The sequence below is a fragment of the Harpia harpyja genome, chromosome Z (genome assembly GCF_026419915.1).
Source record: "Harpia harpyja isolate bHarHar1 chromosome Z, bHarHar1 primary haplotype, whole genome shotgun sequence".
Lineage (NCBI taxonomy): Eukaryota > Metazoa > Chordata > Aves > Accipitriformes > Accipitridae > Harpia > Harpia harpyja.
This window is the reverse complement of record NC_068969.1, coordinates 23,488,826-23,497,959: the sequence shown is the minus strand read 5'-3', so window position 1 is coordinate 23,497,959 and position 9,134 is coordinate 23,488,826. Positions and strand designations below refer to the sequence as shown.

The 9,134-nt window shown below is 38.5% G+C and overlaps 1 long non-coding RNA gene across 1 annotated transcript; it reads right to left on the bottom strand.

The window, feature by feature from the left end:
• Positions 1 to 5,868: 5,868 nt before the first annotated feature.
• On the bottom strand, positions 5,869 to 8,648 carry LOC128137272 (uncharacterized). The gene is made up of 3 exons (XR_008233646.1): positions 8,528 to 8,648; positions 6,541 to 6,622; positions 5,869 to 5,995 (listed from the first exon to the last, which is right to left on the bottom strand). It is a non-coding gene; the product is annotated as an uncharacterized LOC128137272 (long non-coding RNA).
• Positions 8,649 to 9,134: the final 486 nt, after the last annotated feature.

Sequence of the window (9,134 nt, the reverse complement as noted above, 5' to 3'; positions counted from 1 at the left end):
CCTCCTTTGGAAGAGCCTGGGTTAGAAAAGCCTTCCTGTCACATCGCTCGCACAGCACGTAAGTCCCTCCATCAGCAACATGAAATTGGGCAGGACCCCCATTCCACCCCTCGCTGCAGCAGTGTCGACAGCAGTGCAAATCCCCACTAACAAGTGTGGGGAAGGTGTTCGTTAACCTAAAAATAAAGAAAAATTCAGGGCTATAAGCACCTTACAAGATGAAATCCCTTCTAAATCGTAACGTAACTATCTGGCTGTTTACAAGACTTTTATGTGTTGGATTAGCTTTATTGAAGCCAGTGGGTACAACAGCTGTCTTTCATTTAGGATTAGCATAAAAATCAATCAAGCCCCCTTATGGAGCTACCAAACTGAAACTGTACGAGTTCCAATAAAAACAAAATACAGATGAAAAATATGACATTTTTATGAAGCCAGAGAATACATACCAGGATTGGACGTTACCTGTTGGAGATGTGTGCTCACATTTGTTTGAAATCTACAGTTTTGCTATTTAGGACTTATTCTGGAACTTAAGTGAGGCAAAGGTAATGTTATCTAATTAACTTGTAACTATTGTTTTTAAACTGATGCACACTTTTAAACATTTAAAGCTTTCCAGTGTTTCACCAGAGATCATATATTGCCACACCAAGCTCGTTTTCTGCTGCTGGTGTTTACATGAATTCTTCTGGTAAAACACTTATCAGTGTTTAGGACATCTAATAAAAGCCCACATAAAGGGGTCTCATGCTGAACAAATGCACCAAATATACACTGAGCACTTCAGAGTAGTGGGCTTTTCTTTATGGTCAACATCATGGTTGAAATAAAGGGAAAAAATATCATCAATAATCTAGTAATAACTAAATTTACTAGTAAGTAAAGCAGCCAATTGGATGCTAATTGACAAGAGAAATTTATACTGCCAGATTCCAGTGTAAAAGTATTATATTAAAACCACTGCAAAAATTACCAGGATCACTAAATGGCTGTGAAGTTAATCTGATTGAATCTGTGCTAATTTATTGTAAAGCTACAGAAATCAGAATGTTGTATTTGAAATGGAGGGAAAACCCTTAGGTGAAGTTCACAAAATCATAGCCAACATGATACTTTTCTAAAATTGTATTAAATTTGCACATAGATTGTTCCACGTTACCCAAGGTGTCTACACTTACAGCTGCCAAAATTGACATGGGCATTTCCTAAGATGTTCTACATAATCTGTGGAGTTTCAGATTCCATTTGAACGTTACTTCACAGGAAAAGCAAAAGAAAATCACTTCCCATAATGTTATAACTTCTAATTTTTCCCCATAGATAGATTTAAAGTAATTGACAACTCACAGGACTGTAGTTTTATTACTCTAACACCAGTAGTACCTTGAATCACCACAGAAAGATCTATCTTAAAGAACACCAAACACAGTGCATCCTACAGAAATCCTCTCTTTGCTGCCATGGACACTATGGTTACTTTATTGAGTGCATGTGTAAGTCACACAGAGATGTTCATGTATTTCCACATGAAGCAAAACCTTGCAAAATTTACTAAATTTATAAGCATGGAAATGGGTTCTTATTTAGTTCTTGTACAGCTGCTATAGTTCATGCTAAGACAGCTATGACTAGTTTCATGCCCCACATTCAGAGAATCAGCTGTTTATCCTAAGAATAAGATCTACCGTATTTAGATCAACCAACATTTCATACTAACTCCCTTTCCTGCCTTTAACATTTTTAAACCAGATTAAATTCAATATTTCTCCTTCTACCTTTCTCATTTAAATTCTTCTTGAAATGGCACTTCTTTTTGATAACGACCAGTATTAGGAACTCAGTTACACACTCTTATCACTATAAGTGAAGTTATGCATTTGTTTACAATAAGCACACTCTGACGTTATGTCAGGATCAGACTTTCATCCAAAAACCCAGTATAAACTATGATAGAACTACATACACCATAACAGCCCAAAGAGAAAAAAAAAGATGCACTATGCAATCCTAAGTTAACTAGTTCAGTATTAAACAGCGTCATCTTCAGAAGTGTGGGTAAGTCTCCCTAAGATCGGCTGTTAAACAAAGATTGCTTAAGATTGAGGTTGTGCAGAAATACCACTCCTGCATGATGATGTGTTTCTGATGGGACTTTGAAGACAAAAATAATTGGTGTAAGGGACAAGTGCTTAAGCACATGGGTGGCACAGATGCAAGCTCATTAAATTTTAAAAGTTATTTGAATCAGACACTAAAACTCCTGTCTGCAGTTAATTCGACTTGCTTATATACGGGCATAGAAATTGCAAGACAGTCTTTGATTTTTATTTTTTCTATGCAGGCTGACTAATTGCTCTAAGGAGAGTAAATCCAGTATGATGGTAATTATCCATGCGCAAAATTAATTTTTGTAGGAACTAGACTTCTGCTCTTTGCTTTCTAATTGGTGCACGGCACCAATCAGCATTTAATGTAACACATCTAGGCAAAAGAAAGCATGAAAAAAGCTACAGTTGAGGGCTACAAAAGAGGAGTCTGGCTGTTATTCTTACTTCTGCTCCTTGTCCAGGGCTCCAGGCAGGGACGAGCATCCCCTCGTACTGTGCAGCGTGCTAGCTCCGACCGAAGGCAGGCTTCCCGCCTCGGAGATTAAAATGTCATTAAGATTGGTGGTGAGCCCCTTTCAGACACGTGGATAATTTGTGCTGCCATCCTATTTCTAAGAGACATTTCTAAAACCATGTGGGGGTCATGAAAACTGTTTCCCCCTCCCGTATTCATTTGTCAGTCCCATCACCAGATTTCCTGATAGTGACAGATAAAACCGATGGCCCTGACTGTGCTCAGGTGGGAAAGTCATTTTCCACTGGAATTACAGCTCCCTTGTACCCCGCGCTAGCTCACTGCTCTGTATGGATGACCAGGGGAAGAGAACTCGAGTGAGAGTCTGTACCCAGCCCTACATCTGCAATATGGTTTGGGATTCTCTTGCCCCTTACTCCCGTTGGTAATTAGCCCTGGCCATTCCCTCCCAGTGACACCAGCCTCGTGGCAGGATTTTTACTCCTGTTCTTGCAGGTTAGAGAAGTGACACATCTCCTCCAGGTGCTCCACTGCAGTCAGGTGGGCAGTAACAGTTCTCTGTCACCTCTTTCCTTTTTTCCTTATTTTAGGTCTATGTCCTTCCTAAACTTAATGTACGTCCTGCCAAGTCCTGCTTACAAGTAGGGTGACACCAAAGACAAAGGGGGAAAGGCCAATCAATAACTTTGCTGTATTCATAGGCAACTCATTCTGACAGTGCAAAAGGAGATACCTTTCATAGCTAGTTTAGGTGTAGGTGTCTAATTTACTTTGCCTTTATCAGTAATATAAAAATGCTTCAGTTTTCACTGATACACATTAATGAAAATAACATCATAGCTCATCTTTTGGCTTAGATTTACATGTTGATTACTGAAAACTAATCTAGCATCTATTTATTTTGACAACACTACTTAACAGCTGTTTCTTTTCTTTCCCCACAATAAAAAAAAGTTTTCCCCACTTTACTGTTTAAAGCTGGAACTTAAAGGAATCATTTTCAAAACATTTCAAAATCATTTCATTGTCATCTATCAGTACCTACTAAATTTCAGGAAGGGTTATACTGGTATTATTTCATTTATTTATTCATTTGCTTACTGTCAAACAAATTCACCTCCACAAAAACTAGCTTTCTACATTTATAAAGGCAACCTTAAACGTATTTCCACAGTTTAACAGGTGGCTTTTCTCATGGCTAATATGCTCAGACTTTCAAACAAAACATCTGTACCTATCTCCTGTGGACAGATGGAAGGTGCTTATCCAGCTATGAATAAAATAAACAAAAATGCCCATTGCTGCCTGGAGAAAGATGTTCATCATAACATAACTTCCAACTTGTTGAAAATGCTTGAGAAAGACTTTTTAAAAAATCATGTGATCTTTTCATAATGTAACGTGACCAGCAGCCCAGGTTGGTGAAAAGGCTACCTTTTATATTATCTGATATTGCCTCTAGTGAAAATGCCCTGAACACAATACATGCTTAAAATGGGCCTGATCCTGAATTTACTCATCTCATTGGATAAATATGCTTCTTCAAGGTATTAGCATATGCAGCAATACCTACAGCATGTCCTTGTCATTTGCGGTTATGTTACTACAGTTCCCATTGTGAGAGAGTGGGTGTTAAAAAAAATCGTATATGATTTTTTATGTTGCCTTTTAATTGCATTAACATTACTTGCTTAAAATCTTAAAAAAATAGATTTCATGAAGATGTTAAAGTAAACTGTAGTATCAATATAATTGAGGACTGTTGCCAAGAAAAGCATTAGCATGAGAGGATTATAGCATTTTTTAGTACCTTATTAAAATAGTCAGCATGGATATGAAAATTTTTAGGGACGTCTTGCCACATAAATAATCGGACCATTACTTTCTTACATTGTACACTATATAAAATGTTAATAAGTGTTCTAAAATAGGTCTGCATTATAGAAACATATTTTATATTCCATAAAATATTTGGAACTAAATTATTCACCACATTTTTGATACTTTTTTCCTAAAGAGACACAAAACCATCGAAATGAAAACCAAGATGGTTTAGATGAAGTTTCAGGTATAGAAGGCAAAAGAACTGTGGTTGTATGCAGCATAGGAAAGGTCACCAGGGACTGGGTAAGGGCCATGTGGCCTTCTCCAGAAAGGGTAAATCCCATCTTGCTGATTTTGTAACATGTGTTAACTAGGGGTTCACTAGGTAGAGAAAAATGTTTCCTTCTTCCCAGTCAAAGCTCACCTCAGATTTTATCAAGAGCAGGAACAAAGACCTAGACTATTCTTTATTATCATTTGCAAGCTGATGGATTTCACATGAAAATTAAGAATTTTATCTACATGTAAAATAGTATGACAAGAGGCACAGATGTTATTTCTCATCAGATTTCAATAAAAAGTATAAAAAACTTCAGCAGGAGGCTTATTTCTTGTAATGTGTTGCAAAATTCATCAGACTGACGGTGTTTTCTATTAGACTACAAAATAATAAAGACCAGATCATCACACAAGTAAGCCAGGTATTACTCCTTCCCTTTTACAAACAAGAAAGCCAAGCCAGAGGTCAAGGGCCTAAGCCAAGCCAACATGGAAAGGAGCCAGAGGCAGCAACTTTAACAGCATTCACAGCTTCTGAAAGCTTCTTCCTGGAAACCTGACATTATGATGCTGGCTTCTCCCAGAAGCGTTTCCCTGCTAGTGACAGACTAATTGTTCCAGACTGTGTGTCAACACAGAAAGGCCCCTGATGGGCCATTAAGGACAGTAGCCAATGCTGTTTAAAAGAACCGGAGCAGCATGATAAAAGCCAATTCTGCAACCCACAAGGAGTCAGCCCCCGCTTCAAAATGCCGATAGCTGCTGGGCTGCGATGTCTGGAGCTGGTGGGGTGCAGAGCCCGTGCAGAAGGTCGGAGGAAGCAGCTGGGGACAAGAGGAGAGACACTTGCTCCATCACTACTGCTGAAGCCAGGAGAGGACATCACACCTGTGATCAAATTCAGCATTATAAAGCTCATCAAAAGTATGACCGTAGCCGTGCTACGTAGAGCAGTGGCTCACAAGTGGACTCAGCCCAAAACTTCCAATGGAATGAAATCTGTCCCAAATCATCATTTCACAACAGATAAAGTTTATCAGACAAGAGGTATGAGCCCTAGACAAGTTCAAAATATGTGCTGTGATTATCAGAAGTAGCCAAAGAGCAAAACAATTCAAAGTTTGGGGTATTTCTTGTTTGACTCAGCAGATGAAAGTCATTCTACTTATCTGAGTCTCCTGAGAAGGTAAATAAATCACATATAAAACCCCACAGTAAAAGTGTTTCCTCCCTACAATGCTATAATTTACAGAAACCTTTCAAGGTTGTGTATGTCATTGTGGTTTGATTTAAGAGGATCCATAACCTGTTGAAACCAATGAAAAACTCTGTGTGAACTCAGCAACCTTTGAAATAACGCCTTCTAAACTGTTCAAAAATCAATTTTTTGAATTCCAACACCGTGTGAAACAGAATGCAAAGGACATTTTATTCTTCAGAGACTTTCTTATGGGATCAAAGAATAGTATTTTATCTTGGACAACTGACCAAAAAAAGCCACATTGCTATAACCATGGAGTTGCTGTGCCTTCACTTATTACCAATGACACCTCACAAATGCCATCAGTGATATGCCATGTGCTTGACAGCTGCACAGGTTCAGGGCAGAAAAGTAAAACCACTATACAACTACAAATCATTATTGGAATTCACTGTATCATATATTGATCTACCTTAATAAGGGAAGGTGGGAACAGCAAACAGGAGAGGTATACATTATTACCAGAAAAGCAACCCCAGTTAACCCCCAAGCACCACTTACTCCCCCAAACTGCAATACTGTTTTGCCAAGGAGGTTGTGAAGAGACCCAATACAGTCCAGTAAAGGGCTATTTATCACTGGGTACTTACTCCAATTTACTGTCGATTAGCAATTATTCCTTCCTGCTACCACATCTTTGGAGGAGGATGGTCCACTAACGTATATACTCAGCTGTGAAATCATCATATAAGGAAATGCTTTAGAAAGGCACAAAATCCATGCATTTTTTTTCCTTGAAAAATGAATACTAACACAGTCAACTCAAAGCCAATAGAGAGCACATTTCTCCATTCAAATTGTACTGTTCTGTAACTTTAAAAGAATAAATATGTATCTTCATTTATGAATACAGTAAATACAGGAGGACCACAGGGAGATGGTGATCTGTGTACTGGTTTGTGAAAAACAGTCTCAGCTGACTATGATGTTGTATAAGTGCAATCGTCTCTTGCTGTCAGACAGTGGCTGAAATGAAGCTCAGGCTTTGATGGGGGGGGGGGAAAAGCATATCTTGTAATTACTTTTGAGCACATCATCTACTTATTTTCCAACAAACATTTGATGGAGACATAATTTTGTTCATGTTTGCTGTCAGTGGACCTAAGTAGCAAGTACTTATAGCTCCTGTATTGTCCAGCTGGATGCAGAAGACATTTAAGACCTGCTTCCACCAGCCAGGGAGTGCTAAGTGAAGCTGGCAGCATTTTTATTCTGTAAAGAGACAGCAAAATCTTCAGCTCTCACTTTCAGAAGACATGCAAGAAGTTTTTTTCTGACATCTCCTTTTATGGTCCTTAAAATCTCTCAATCAGCTCAATGACAGTGCCTTGCATGGATCTGGAAGCACACCCAGGAGACAGGCACTGATATAGTTTCTACTATTATTATATACTCTCTGACTCATTGGTAGAAGTTACTTGTTAAAGAAAGTAATAAAAGCCAAACAGCTAATAACTATACTGTAGTGAATGTATTTAGCAATTGAATTAAAATGAAAGAGCTTTTATATGTGCCACATTTGCATCCTCCTACCAGGCAACTCAAAAAATAGAAAACTAAAGAAAATATTTAAATCCTACTTTACAAAGTCTTAGTGGTGAGAAAAATGAAGGCTTGGGTAAATGGTTTTATCTATGGAACAGGAGAAACTAAATGTATTTTTTAATAGGATTTTTTAAAGTGCTGAAATTAGGTATTTAGACACTTAGAAGAGCATTACGTAATTAATACACCATGAAAATCTTATCTAATGAGGTTCAAAAAATAAATTGAATTAAAGTTTAAAAGTTTAGGTAAAATGCATTAAACACTTGTAACTTAATATAATGCAAGTTAAACATGAGTTCAGCCTTAATAGCAAACAACACATGGAAAATATCACCTAAAATGGATAAAATTTAAGAGCACCTTGAATGCTCATCACATCTCCAGTTCACACTGCACGATCACAGAACCCTTCTTTTGCAGCTCACTCTCATTATGGTCATTAAAATTAATGTATAGCTATCACAGAGAGAAAATGTTAGGAAAAGGGAATCTGTATTAGTCTTCATAAGAACCGTGTAAACTAATTAATCTTGACAACAAACTATTTCAATCTTAGCTCATGAGAAATAAAGACTGACAGGAAGCCATTTTGGAACTAACTGCTTTTTTGGATGAATGATGATACCTGCCTGACATTACCTTTCCTAAATCCCATTCAGAAATACACAACTGCGTGTGCTGGAAATGCACATTTTTTAGCACGTGCAATCTCATAAATGGAGTTCCAGTGCACAGCTGCCTTGAACTGTGCAGCTGAAGAGAGGAGAAGCAGAGGAGGTGAAACATTATTAACACAGAAGTCAGTTACAGATAAATCAGAGCCGGAAAACGATTTATTTTGCCACACTGTTAGAGGCTCACATTGCAGGTTTTATTTATTTTTTTTTTTATAGACAAGCATGAAAGCCATTTTAAAATAGCATCACCTTGTACTACTCTCATAGCCTCAAAGGTGAATGTCACAATTTCTTTTTTGTTGGGTTCCTTTATCTTGAAAAAGAGAAAGCCTGAAGGCAGAGCTATACTTACTGTCTCCGGCTCCTCCGCCCTGCTCACGCTCCTCCAGCCACACGTGCTTTCCTTCAGCTCCTGCCTTTCCCACAGAAGTACTCGTCCTGACAAGAAACAAGGGATCTCATGCAAAAATCAGCAGGCATGGACATAGCTCTGTTGGCACAAACAAGGCTTTGACATCAATAATTAATTGCCCTTCACTGTTTCTTTGGAGCAGCGAGCACCCGGAGATGCCGGGCGTCAGCAGGCACAGCCAGCCGTGAGCCCTGCTCTGCCCTGCCACATAGTGCAGGGCCTAAAAAACGCCTGGGGTGTGACGCGGGCATGTGGAGGAGATGCAGCCCTCCAAAATTTGGAGTTGTTGTATCATCTGATGAATGGCAGCCGAAGAAAAACCAGCTGTTTACCTGACTGCCTGAGAATTCACTACACGACTGCGGACGCTGTTAGAAGAAGTAAGGATGCCATGCAGGTAAAATGAACAAAATTCATAACTTGGATTTTTTTTTTTTTTTTTTTTTTTTTAGAAAAGTGACAGCTCCTGATCTGTTACCTATGAGAGCATCTCATCATTTGAAGCAGTCATTTCACAAGTTCAACACAAGTAACTCACAGCGGAAGG